Consider the following 14,739-nt stretch of genomic DNA (forward strand, 5'->3'; position numbering starts at 1 on the left):
CCTCTCTTAAATTTTTCAAACATTCACTCCATTCAATTGGTAATGCATCTGCAAATTTCTCCAATTTCTCAGCAGCTGACGGATATATCTCATGATCTTTCAGATAATTCAGTAAAACATCATATCGGTCTTTAAGATCATCCAACATTTCGTCTTTCAGACACACGAAATATTTGAACCTTTTTGCCCAACCATCTTTGCTCACTTTTCTATACCCCTCATCTAGAAATCCGTTATTCCAGTTATTAAATCTTTCGAAATAATAATTCTCCTGTTCATCAAACATCATTGCCATATTTTGCAAAACAGAACGACACGTGTTTGTTGACGAATACGCGATCTAAATGTGATAGAAAAGCGAATCAAACAGCAGTTATGCCAAATAAGCGGTCCAAATAAGCGATCCAGATGACAAATAAGCGATCCAAAAATTGTCTGAAAAAACGATCCAGAAATGATCCAAATAAGCGATCCAAATCAGTTCTATAAGCGATCCAAATTAGTTCGAATAAGCGATCCAGAAACAATTCGACCGGATGAGCGATTCTAACCGACCGGATAAGCGGTTCCAAACTCTGTTCGAATAAGCGATCCAGAAACAATTTGACCGGATGAGCGGTTCCAAACTCGTCTGAATGAGCGATTCACAATGTCCGGATAAGCGATTCAAGGTCGATCCGACCGAATGAGCGGTTCCTGATTCGTCCGGATAAGCGGTTCAAGAGCTTGTTCGAACGAGCGGTTCAACTTCAATACCAATTTTGATCCACTAAAACTTTGAATTTAGATCTGAAACTTTCTAGGGTTTATCTCGATACTATTTCGCACAATCTGTGAAAAATTGAGCAAATTCCGACTGTGAAATCTTCTCGAATCAGAAAAAGAAGGTGTAGAAGTAAGAAAAAGTGATGAAATCCGGCTGATTTCTGTAGAGAACCTCCTCCTGAGCTCTGATACCACTTGTAGGATCGTATTCTGACCCGAACGAGTCGATCAGAGGCTTTCTCCTTGGTTTCAGGTGCGGAATAACAAGAAACTAAGGTAGAAACAGCACAAATATCACTTTAACTACTTGTTGTATTGATTTGACGCTGGTTACAACTTGAATCTCGCACCGGCAGAACCTCGGCACGATTTCACCAAAACGTTACAACTCTTATCTAAATCAGATCGCTAATAAGGTATATATAGAGTTTGGGAACCGCTTATTGGACAGGCCCAATAAGCGGTCCACACATGAAGTCACAAGAGCGGTCCACATATGTTGACCAATAAGCGGTCCAACCATGTTCACTCGAGCGGTCCGTGACTTGTCATATGAACGGTCCAAACCCTAAACGGACCTAATGAGCGATCCAACTATATACAACCTATACAAATTCACATTTCTTGTATTTACAATCATTTAACAACCATTCCTATTTTAAGACTCTAAGACTCGAACGAAGATGTAGTCGACAGACAACTGCACCAACAGACTCCCCCTTGAATGTTGACGGAATCTTCAGTGAGAGTCTTCAACAAGACATTCTCGGATATAGTTCGGTCTTCTTCAAAAATTCTGCCTGGATCTAACTTTCTTTGGCTATAACCTTCATCAGACTCCCCCTATCACTCTGCTAGGATAGTTGTCTGGGATTTTGTTACTACCATCGAAATTATCTCCTGGCTTCTCTGTTCAGTTCATCAACTCTGGTTCTGATATATCTCCTGGCTATCTGTAGCAACAGGATCAGAAACCTGCAAAACTCAACCATACTATTACAAACTAATACAATTTGCAATTCAACTTAATGAATCAACAAATCATATAAGAAAAATTATGAAGATCAAACTGTAGGTTACCATTCAACTTATTCATCAAGTTAATGAACCAAATTTGCATTTCAAATCTTCACAATTTAACACTCTCTCACAAACCAAACTGACTGTTCATCAAGTTTAGCCTTTGAGATTTTGAAAATCAGCTCTTCACCATCAGTTGTCGAAAATCTTTTTGGATTTTTGAAAATATGAAACATAAATGCAAAAATAGAAATTTAAATGCAGAAAATGAAATATGTACAAACATATTTTTGTGAGTTTGTGTAAGAGGATCATATCAGTTTTTGAGACACATCACGAGCACCGTTAAGCTTCTAATCGTTTTAAGTTCTAAACGATTCACGTTGATTGACGATATTGTTGTCCGCTTAAGCTCAATCTAACAACTTTCGAAATGCTTACCGATACGTTTAAGGTATATTAATTATGCACTAAGTTCTTATGGACCCCACGATCTCAGCATATCCCCTCATCATGCAATACACTAACTCAAGTAATGCCTTTAAACTTTCATCAACTGTGATATGTGCGAAAACAAAGCAGAATGTTTAAACATTAACAATCAGGTCGATACTTCCGTATACGCAGAGAAAGTCCAATGTTTAAACAAAATAAGAAAATAAAACAAGTTGAAGTTGTTTAGGCTTTAACCACCAGGTCGATACTTCCGTATACGCAGAGGAGGTCCAAAGCTTAAACGAAACACCAAAGAAAATAAAGCAGAACGTTTAGGCAACAACATCCAGGTCGATACTCACGTATACGCAGAGGATGTCCGATGCTTAAACAAAATAAAGAAATCAAACAAGTTTAAATCTTTGCAAAAAGAAATGCACAATCACAGCGACTTTTCAGCAAAGTTGTGAAAGTTCACAAACTCAACCAGTTTTATGCTTTTTGGCATTCAGCGATTACCGAGTAGGCACACAGTCAAGAAGGACAAAACTAAGTACTATGCTTTCAACCATGTTTCCCACTAGAACTAGGCTTTTACATTTAAGTTTGTATCGTTATCGCAAATCTACTAGTCTAGCTGAGCCTATCGTCACATCTTTAGTGAGACCGTTTCTCACATTTTACATTACATCTCTTTAGCATGCTGTGATAGTCCACTGATTTACAATCATTTCCTCTTTTTCACAACAAAACTCATTTTTAAATTTTTCAATGTTTTTGACATTTTCAAATTTTCAAATTTTTTAAAATTTTACTCCCCCTAAAATCAAAATATGTTTCAATTTTGATTTTCTGGGAAAATTTGAAACAAACTGTACAAACATGACAACTTGATGAGAATCACTTCAATTCTCTATCCACCTGGCATAAACAATCAGAACTCCCCCTCACAACAAACTATTTTCCCATTGTGATTTCAAAACACTTAAGTTTGTTTTAATCAAAATGGCTTTTCCGGAAAACTTAGTTTGTTTACCAAACAGTTTAGGTACGGGGTTACTTCATCATCTTGTTTTCTACACAAAAGTAGGAAAATCCAAGTACAAGTTAATGTCCTTGATTTACCATATGCAGTCCAGAATCCTCTGTACCACTTGTAAAACATTCACAAACACAACCAAACCTCTTTACCATTTGCATGATTGACGTTACCGAATAAAATTCAAGAAAGATGCCGATTCATGATCCACGATACCATCTTGGGATCTCCGGCAATTCCTGCAAAATCTCAAACACAGATTTAAAAAGAATGCCGATTCATGCTCCACGCTTACAAACCTGGGAGCTCCGGCAATTCAGGTTTTTCTATTTGAAAAGTTTCACCCAAGCCTGACCAGCCTTGGGTGATTTTGAATTCTTGTTCAACAATGGTGGAAAATTTTTCTCATCCATTGTTAAACTAGAATTCTCGACCTTTACCTCAACACATGGCTCTTCTGGTTTTACCATACCAGAATCATTGCCTGAATGTGGCTTGTCTGACTTTAATGAGTCAGATTCATCGCCGACATGTGGCTCCTTTGTTTCCGAAGAAACAGATTCATCGCCAGGAAGTGAAAACTTCACTTTCTTCTTTTTCTCCTCTTTAGTCCCCAGATTTGTATCTGATGAATTCTTTTTGCTTGTCTTTTCAGCTGAGGGAGTAGATTCATCAGAACTGTTATTCTGTTTGTCTCGTGAACCCGAGGACAAAATCTTTTCGAGATATTCTCTTGCTTTCTTTCTCTTTTTCCTCAGTCGATCTTTCTGCCCCTGAGAAAGCTTCACTTTTGTTTCTTGAACTTTAGATTCTTTGACCTTCGGTTCTTTGACGTTTCGACCCGAAGCTTTCAATTCTTTGGGCTTGACAACGACTGGTATCTTCTTTGCCATTTTCTGAGAATTGGCCCTCAATCTTTCATGCGATCTCCTTGGGCAATCTCTGGAAATGTGACCTTTGATATTGCAATTGTAGCACCTCCTGGTCTCATAACTCCAGTATTGGCAGTTAACAGCAATATGCCCCTGATATCCGCAGCTGTAGCACACCCTGTTATCATACCAGTTACCACCTTTTTCACACCAAATGCTCAGATCATAGCATTGTCTGGCTTGGTGATATTCCTTCCTCAAATGTGCTGGTTTTGACGCTTTTGCACTGTGGTTTGTTCTGCACACAACAAATTTTGAATTTTCATTTTCAATTTTTTGTAATTTTTTCTTTTGATTGGATGATCGCACTGATGAGTTTTTTCCTTCATTTTTAAAGTTTTGATTCTGTTTTACAATCTTCTTCACAGGTTTTTGCTTAGAGCATTCACCTTTTTCAGTTGATTGCAGAACAGTTTTCTGAAATTTTTCTTTCAACTTTAAAAACAATTTTTGTTTTTCTTTCTTAACATTTTCATCATCAGACTCTGTCACAGACTCATCTGCTGAATAAAAATTCTCATTTTCCTCATCAGTTTTATCATCACAATCTTTGACTTTGACTTTGTCAACGTTTGTAGCATTTTCACTCATCGGAACTGAATTGATCGGTTTTGGACAAGGAATATTCAACTTGTCAGATTTAGTCGCAAAACTGATCAATTTCTTCTCAAGTTTATCTATCTTGGTCCTGGAATTCTTAGCTTCTTCCTCAAGCTGAGATATTCTCTCAAGATGAGACTTGATGGAATTGTCATTCTCAACCTTCAAACTTTCAAGAACAGACTTTTCATTTATCAAAATTTTGATCTGTTCCTGAAATTTTGATTCATTGGCTTTTAGATTCTTATTTTCAAGCTTAATCCAGAAATCTAAATCTTCTGAAGATTTCTGTTTGTCTTCAAGCTCTTTTACCAACTCTTTGATTCTCTTTTGAGCCCTTTCACCTTCTTTTTCAAGTTCGACAATCTTCTGAAGATGGGAATTTATCATCTTTTGATTTTCAATGTTGTTTTTACTAAACACATTTTTCCCATCTTCAAGAATTTTCACTTGCCCCTCAAATTCTTGATTTTTCAAAGTCAAACTGTTAAAATCAATCAACAGTTTGTCGTTTTCGGCTTTCAACTTCTCACAATCTTTTTCCAAAGAAAGAATCTGTTTTTCAGCAACGTGCTTCTCGTCTTTCAACTTTTTGACTTCAGATGCTAAACTTTCTATGTCTCTCACGAGTTTGTCATTATCAGTCTTAAAGTTATCGCATGTTGAGCACATTGTTTCATTCTTCACCAATTCTTCAGCTTTTGGAGCTTTTTCTTCATTTTCCATAAATTTACCTGCACAAAAGAGTTTAACGAAATCAAGAGGATTACCAACATTATCAATATAACAACCTTGTTTGAAATCGTATTTTAGCACGTTTTTTGCTCTGACACATTTAGCAACTCTTTTGTACATTTCCTCAATCACATCTGTATCCAAATCTAGCATGTTATACTCCAAAACCTTAATCATCTCTTTCTTTTTCTTACTGACTTCAAGTTCATGAGCTTTAAGTTTGCTGATGAATTGATTTAGAGGTAGTTTTGAAAAATTTGAGTCCTCTCTTAAATTTTTCAAACATTCACTCCATTCAATTGGTAATGCATCTGCAAATTTCTCCAATTTCTCAGCAGCTGACGGATATATCTCATGATCTTTCAGATAATTCAGTAAAACATCATATCGGTCTTTAAGATCATCCAACATTTCGTCTTTCAGACACACGAAATATTTGAACCTTTTTGCCCAACCATCTTTGCTCACTTTTCTATACCCCTCATCTAGAAATCCGTTATTCCAGTTATTAAATCTTTCGAAATAATAATTCTCCTGTTCATCAAACATCATTGCCATATTTTGCAAAACAGAACGACACGTGTTTGTTGACGAATACGCGATCTAAATGTGATAGAAAAGCGAATCAAACAGCAGTTATGCCAAATAAGCGGTCCAAATAAGCGATCCAGATGACAAATAAGCGATCCAAAAATTGTCTGAAAAAACGATCCAGAAATGATCCAAATAAGCGATCCAAATCAGTTCTATAAGCGATCCAAATTAGTTCGAATAAGCGATCCAGAAACAATTCGACCGGATGAGCGATTCTAACCGACCGGATAAGCGGTTCCAAACTCTGTTCGAATAAGCGATCCAGAAACAATTTGACCGGATGAGCGGTTCCAAACTCGTCTGAATGAGCGATTCACAATGTCCGGATAAGCGATTCAAGGTCGATCCGACCGAATGAGCGGTTCCTGATTCGTCCGGATAAGCGGTTCAAGAGCTTGTTCGAACGAGCGGTTCAACTTCAATACCAATTTTGATCCACTAAAACTTTGAATTTAGATCTGAAACTTTCTAGGGTTTATCTCGATACTATTTCGCACAATCTGTGAAAAATTGAGCAAATTCCGACCGTGAAATCTTCTCGAATCAGAAAAAGAAGGTGTAGAAGTAAGAAAAAGTGACGAAATCCGGCTGATTTCTGTAGAGAACCTCCTCCTGAGCTCTGATACCACTTGTAGGATCGTATTCTGACCCGAACGAGTCGATCAGAGGCTTTCTCCTTGGTTTCAGGTGCGGAATAACAAGAAACTAAGGTAGAAACAACACAAATATCACTTTAACTACTTGTTGTATTGATTTGACGCTGGTTACAACTTGAATCTCGCACCGGCAGAACCTCGGCACGATTTCACCAAAACGTTACAACTCTTATCTAAATCAGATCGCTAATAAGGTATATATAGAGTTTGGGAACCGCTTATTGGACAGGCCCAATAAGCGGTCCACACATGAAGTCACAAGAGCGGTCCACATATGTTGACCAATAAGCGGTCCAACCATGTTCACTCGAGCGGTCCGTGACTTGTCATATGAACGGTCCAAACCCTAAACGGACCTAATGAGCGATCCAACTATATACAACCTATACAAATTCACATTTCTTGTATTTACAATCATTTAACAACCATTCCTATTTTAAGACTCTAAGACTCGAACGAAGATGTAGTCGACAGACAACTGCACCAACACATGTGAAAGTGGGTACGTCAGCATAAAAATGCCTGTGAGATACATAGTTTTGTGAAAATGGGGTACATGACTTGAGTTTAAAGAAAACGTTTAATAACAGTCAGTCATGAACCTTATAAATTGTTTTGTATTGTAAATCATTTGAAAAGCAACAAGATCAAATGATATGTATAAATAAGAGAATAATGTATGGTTAAATGAATAACTAAGTAAAATGAGTTCGTATAAGATAAGTTGTTTTGTAAAACAATGTCTTGCGAAAAGTATGTTATTTGTATAAAATGTTGTATGTCTATACTGAAATGATTTAGATAACGCTACGATATGTAATATTATACAAACATTTATATATAGGAAGTGCCAGTGGCGTATCCACCATGTTTGTATCATATTACATACGCCACGTTACTCAAACCATTTACCCAAACCAACCACCATGTAAATTGTTCGTGTTATAAAATCAGTTGTCAAGTGTTATTGTGTAAATCATGTCAAAATGTTCGTGTCTAAGGTAAACCACCAAATGTGTATATCAATGTCAAATTGTTTATGTTTAATGTAAATCATTGTAATGTGTATCCAAAATATCATGTATGGCATGTGAAAATATATCAATTGGGCCATAGGTAAAATGCACAAAAACAGGGTATTGAATTAAACATAGTTTAAGTCAAAGTTATGTTTTGTGGACAATTGCATGCTATACTGATACAAACATTTATGCGGTATTGTGAAAATTCATACATTCAAGCCTTTGTGACTGTGATGATAGACCTTTAAACAAATTAAAGGTCTATATGTGTTATTGTTTATCGAATTCGGTCATTCCTTCCAATCCAAACAAACCCGAGATTTCAGGAATGGGAGTTGTCAAGTCCTATGGTACCATTACCTACTAACGAGTGGCGTAGCTAATGTTAATGAATGTACATTGTATCATTTGAACAAACCAAATGTCATACCAAAATGTGAGCATGTGATGAATAAATGTACTAAGTATGCACACAATGGGCATACATAGCATAAAATGTAACGTAAAATAATGTACTAAGTACGCACACAATGGGCATACATAGCATAAAATGTAGTGTAAAGCAATGTACTAAGCATGCACACAATGGGCATACATAGCATGAAAATGTATTGTAAATCGATTGTACTAAGTATGCACACAATGGACATACATAGCATAAACACAATGAAATCATGTACTATATATGTACTAACGAACATAATAAGCATATGGTATGAAAACATTGAAAGCATAAAGTAACAAGTAGGCACATGTGTTCCACCCCAAAACAGTTTGGAAAACAGTAAAAGAGGGGTCTATGTACTCAGCTGAGATTGCTTTGAAGTTCTTGTATAACAATCAAATAATGCGAGAGATCACGGATATCAAACGACACCTAATATAGGTAACTATGTTAATATACCGGACCTAAATCGGAGGATCGGATAGTATGCGGGTTCGTAAACCAAACGAGTATGGAGACTCGTGTAATATGGTTTAACAAAGCCTACATACTAAAATGAAACCTAACCTAAGTGCTTACGACCCATTACGACCCGTTTAGGTAGCTTATGCTACCTTAACGCGTCGTTCGCGTAGAACGCGTTTCGAACGCCTAACATCGTGACCATAAGGTATAACCTCGGAAGGTTACAGCTATGGTCACCTAATGTGTTTGGTCGGATCCTAATGATCGACCAAATGGGTCGGGTTCGAAAGTGTAAGCGATTGTTTAGATCGCTTACCCTACGACCCTATATAAGCACTAAACTAAAAGTGACGAGCTAAGCATGTTAGAACATGCTTAACTAAGTTTAAAAAACAGGTTTGGTATCAAAACAAACGGTTTTGATACTCACGAGTAGTTTGGTTACAAAATACACAAGAATGCGCATTTTGGCCGAAACTACGACTCGTCACTAAGCCTAGATAACGTGGTAATCAGTAGGTATAGTCACTACGGACTATAACCATCGTGATCACGCTCACGTTATGAAGTTCCAACGAACTTCGTGTTGACCATAAGCTGGTCAACGCAGAAAGTCAAACAAAGTTTGACTTTAGCACTAGAAAGCAATTAAAAGAACGAAAGAACACTTACGAAGGGTCCCCGAAAGCTAAACTTGATCCAGGAGCTCAGGTATGAAGCAATGGCATCAACTTAGAGCTCTTTGATCAGTTTTGTGGGTTTTACACCAAATGGGGGGGGGGTATTTATAGGAAAAGCAAAACTGTTAGGATCGTTTCTTGAATTTCGTGCCAGGATCTCATTCGTACACTTGTCAAGATGTTGTGGTATCACATTATGACCCTAACTCCAGAGATTGTGAAGGGGCATTGCCCTTTGGAGTGATTGAAAGGCCAAAAACAGCAAAAAAAACTAGTTTCTGCATCTGCAGGGCTGACGCGGCCCTCGTAAGATTTGGACATGGTCTTACGCACCCCGCCTGGGAGTCCAGATCAGAACCCAAGTTTCAGAAATGACAGTTTAGGTCCCTGTTATGGTTTAAGGCCATTTCCGACACATTCAAAGGCCCGTTAAGCCATCTTTAAGGCCCTAAAATGATGCCTAAACATTGAGGACATGAAACATGCTCAAAAATAAGCCGGATGTTGGTTCTTTTGGTCGTACGATCGCGATGTTCGGTTAATTACGACGGAATGCGCATAAGCGCGAAAAATGATCCAAATTACGCGACGAATGGATTTTTGACAAGCCAAACCTTTAAACATAATATTATAATGCTTACATAAATTTTTGGATCTCCGGATGTATTCAGAACGTAAGTTATGCGCGAAAGTGCAAACTTGTGCACTTTTTGACACTTTTAGTCCCTGAATGACCCAAAAGTTTATTTTAGCACACCGAACCTCTCAAAGCCTATTTCTAAGCTATGTAAAGGATATTTAAGGTGTGTTTAACTTATGGTCATATTCCGGAATGTTTGTTACAGTTCAAATTGGAATACTTTCGCAGTTTGTCAAGTTTAGTCCCTGTAAGCGAATTAACTTGTTTTTGCCATACCAAGGCCTTCAAAACTTATTTCTAAGTTATGTAAAGGTTATTTTGTCACACCCCCAAAATCCACCCGCGGAGTACCACCGCTTGGGAGCGTGACTGACCAGGATCAAGCCATCAATCATATCAAACATAGCATTTAATAGTAAAAGTAATTAATGTAAATCATCATGACATGATTGATGTTTCAAAACCAAACATCGTTTAAGTAGCGGAAGCATAGTATGTAATCTCAAAATAGTTATAAGTTCAGATAAAGTTCATGATCCGTATCCCACAACGACCTGCTCCTCCCTGTGCAAGCTCCAGTATACCTAAGGTCCTGCAAGGCATGCAGCAAATAATCAACAAACTAGTTGAGCGAGTTCACAGAAAGTAAGTTCATAACATAGTGCATAAGTATAGCTAGTGGGGGCTTCCCATACTAGTGAGTACTAAAGGTGGGGGCTTCCCAAACCTTGTGTTCATAATACTGGTGGGGGCTTCCCATGTTTATCCTGGCTAATGAGGGCTTCTCATTAACGGTACTTACTAGACTAACTTCCGACCATGTGTTCTTCTTTACCGAGAACAGGAAAACGTACAGGGTCACGTAGGCTTTACATGACGTGCCCTTCCCCGAGGACATGGTACGCGTGGGGGCTACGTAGGCTTTACGCAGCGTGGCCTTCCGACCTGGAAGCCAGTGGATGGTATTGGGTTACGTAGGCTTTACGTAACGTGTCCTCCCGACCCGGGAGACAAATGGCAAATACTGGGTTACGTAGGCTTTACGTAACGTGTCCTGACTAACCTGAGGACGATGGTCTATAGTCTAGAGAATGCGTAAGTACGAGTAATCATTCCATATTCAACATATCCAACCCAATTCCCAACCCGGGAATCCCATGCCTTGGCTGTGTGAACTCACCTTGGGTTGCTCGGTAGATACACAAAGGAAAGAGGGTTCTTGAACTAACAGTGGTCAACCACGTCCTAATAGGGTTACCACACAAGTCAGGTTCGGTTCAAGTAATTCACGTATATATATCATAGCAACACGTATGCACGTAAACAGTCAACATGTCATAAACATCACTTGTGATTTGAATGTCTAATCCCAAACTATACCCGGCCCAGAATTATACATGTAACACCCCGAACCGAATAGGGCTGACGTGTGTAACACCCCGACCCGAATAGGGCTGACGTGTCACTCTTACAGATATCAAAACTAAAAACCAATCCATAACATTAAATAAAAGATCTTAATTACATTTTATTACGTTACTGAAATAAAGAATCTTGGTCAGCAACTTCCTAACGCTCCTCACTGAAACCCATATTATCCCAGATTACCTGTAAAAAAATAAGACAAACACAAAAAGAAAAATACGGCTGAGCCAAAAGTTGCCCAGTAACGGAGAAATCAACAGTACAAGTAAAGTCATATCAGCGGAAGCAAAACACAACAGAACTGAGACTGAACTGAAACATTCACTGAAAACAAATGGAGGCACATGACTGATGCAAAAAAAAAACTGATACACGAACCGATCTGAAATTGTAACGGCAACTGATACGGAAACAAAAGTCAACACAAAACCGTTGTAGAGACTGATACATCGTTGACCACAATGACTAAAATATGTTACCTTGTATAAGCAAACTTATTGAAAATATTGTTTAATTAATCTAGTATCCGTATAACCAGAAAAGTTTCCAACCTATCATTTGTAGTTTTTAAAAGAAACGTTTATACAAATCCAGGAAATAATAACTATCGAATATTTTAAACAACGTTTAATAATGCTATTATTTTTAAAATAACGTTCATATTCAAAACCATCTCTATTACTAAATCAAATTTCATAAGTTATTATTTAATTAAAATAACTATTTGTATAGCTTTGGAGATTTATATTTAATAACCAAAATAATCTCGATAACTTGATTTTAAATGTAGAATAATTTAATCCTTACGAAATTCCTTAAACCGATCGGAAAAATGGACACGGAACAAAGATAGATTCAACAAAAAAATATCGACAGACACCGAATCAAATACTGAATACAGATATTGTCGGACACAAACTAAACGTATATCACGGAATCTAAATCCAAACTGAGACTGATACTGATCAAGACAAATCTGATACAAACCGGTACATATGCTGAGTCAAAAGAGACATAGCTGATACATAACAGAATCGGATACGGAACACAATCAAAAGCATAATTAACCCAATACACAATCGGAAACATAACCAGATGCATACAAACATATCAGACATATCAGAACAGATACTTAACATATTCACATACAGAAACATATACTAACTTACACGACAACTATATATCAACAAAATAAGTCGTGTAACGCAGAAGCACCCAAAGCCAGAAACAGAAACAGACTGGTACACAGCTAGCTAGTCCATGCACCTATGAGACGGTGAGTGTGGCGTTCACCCCTTATTCCATCTCCAGACAAACAAACTCAAACTCAGAGCTAAGATCGATCTATACGCCTCTAGTGGCCAAGGTGCTACACAAGCACAAGCTAGAGACGCCGTGAACTTTTATTACGCACTTTCACGATAAGTGCCATGTCGTTGACGCCCAAACGACAAGCCAGACATGCTTGGGTGACAGAGTACAAATACGAAGGCCTTATAAATAATTTACAGGCAACTGAAAATAATACTAACAGGAACATGCGACCATGATACAAGTCTGAGGTATGGCATGCTACAACACACTAATAAACAAACAAACAAATACAAACCGACTCCTATAATGTATCGCATATCAAACGAATATTGGTATCGAATCATGAAAATAACACTATAAGACAGAGACAAAAATCCGTACTACAAAGTAACGGATATGATAAAGATAAATACTACGATGAGAAGACCAAAGACTTCGTACCAAGGAGTAACGAATCTAATAAATAAAGATACTACGAGGTAATCAAAACAGAATCCGTACCTTAGTTTAACAAGCAAAGCAAAAATCCACAAATCAAGTCATCCTCAAAAAGCTCACCAACCTATATTTTCGGTTTATGTCAAATTAAACATACTTGTGGCGAGTTATGTTATTTAGTTCGTTGTAAGTTGATTTTCGACGGCAGGGCTTTATATGATTTTTGACTAATCATTTTAAAGCATGTTCATAAATATATCATACAAGTTACGTTTTCATCTCAAAGGATGTCAAAACCATAGATTTAATTAACACAATGACACTATATAGACAATACCTAATGTTTCAATTACTATCATATTTGAAAAGATATTATATAGGCATTGAAGATCAGTTTATATTTGTTACTTACACATTGAAAACGGATTTCCACTAATTAAGTTAACCAAAAAAAATATAAATCATCCAATCACTTTGCATTCATGTCATTACGTATAAAATAGTACATCTTCAAAATATATTTAGAAATAATGTATATAGTTGTAGAAACTTATTTCATGAAATTAATCTAACAAAACATATATCTTTTAGCATGGCAGTATTGAATTAATTTAGCTATTTAAAATGATGGCTAGTTTAACAAAGCTTAGTTACCATGATGGATCCGTAGTCCTAGCCGCCAGAAATCAAAACGGTTCAAAGTCGAATAAATATGTTCAATGCGTAAAACGGTTCGGTTTGCTAACCTGAATCAAAAGGCAAGGAATTTGTGGGTTGCGATTTATAGGAAAGGAGTCACGGCGGCGGCGCTGAAATCTGGTTTGCGGCGGCAGACGGTGGCGCTGCGGCGGTTGGGATGCGGCTGTGGCGTCGATAGGCGCAGATGGTGGCACTTAGGTGCTCTTCGGCGGTAGGGTTGTGTGCGGCGGCGAGCGGTGGTCTTCTCCAAGGTGGCGCGGCGGAGTACGGGTGATGCGGTGGTGCTCGCGGAACAATAGTTTGATTATGGGGCCAGAATGTAAGGAGATTGTGTATCTGTATTTGTAATTGGTATTCCGTATTATAATTCAATAAAGGACTCCTATATTAAAGGAGTTGATTGATCGACGAAATCTTTGCTAGTAAATATAGGCAACTAGCTGTCACCCATGTCTATCATCTTATACTATTTCAAACTCATTTTTGAATTATTTGTTTATTTATTTATTTTATACATTGAATACTTAACTAAATCAACGGATGAAAAGTGAAAACATATTAATGACTACCACACATACAGACAAATTTATGGAAAATATGCACATGATTCATAAAATAAACAAATACGTTATACATAATGAAAAAGCATGGATGGTATTTCAATTAATATTATAAGAATATACATTCTAAATTTAGAGTTGTTTTATACCCTCTCTACCCGTGAAATAATAATAATAATAATAATAATAATAATAATAATAATAATAATAATAATAATAGTAATAAATAAATATGTAATGGATTGTGTATTATTTTTATTCAAGTCATGTAAGTT

General features: G+C 37.1%; 1 long non-coding RNA gene across 1 annotated transcript; it reads right to left on the minus strand.

The window, feature by feature from the left end:
* Positions 1-11,462: 11,462 nt before the first annotated feature.
* On the minus strand, positions 11,463-14,286 carry LOC110910779. Its single transcript, XR_002576462.2, has 3 exons — positions 13,952-14,286; positions 13,269-13,329; positions 11,463-11,636 (listed from the first exon to the last, which is right to left on the minus strand). It is a non-coding gene; the product is annotated as an uncharacterized LOC110910779 (long non-coding RNA).
* Positions 14,287-14,739: the final 453 nt, after the last annotated feature.

This window comes from Helianthus annuus, chromosome 15 (assembly GCF_002127325.2).
Source record: "Helianthus annuus cultivar XRQ/B chromosome 15, HanXRQr2.0-SUNRISE, whole genome shotgun sequence".
Lineage (NCBI taxonomy): Eukaryota > Viridiplantae > Streptophyta > Magnoliopsida > Asterales > Asteraceae > Helianthus > Helianthus annuus.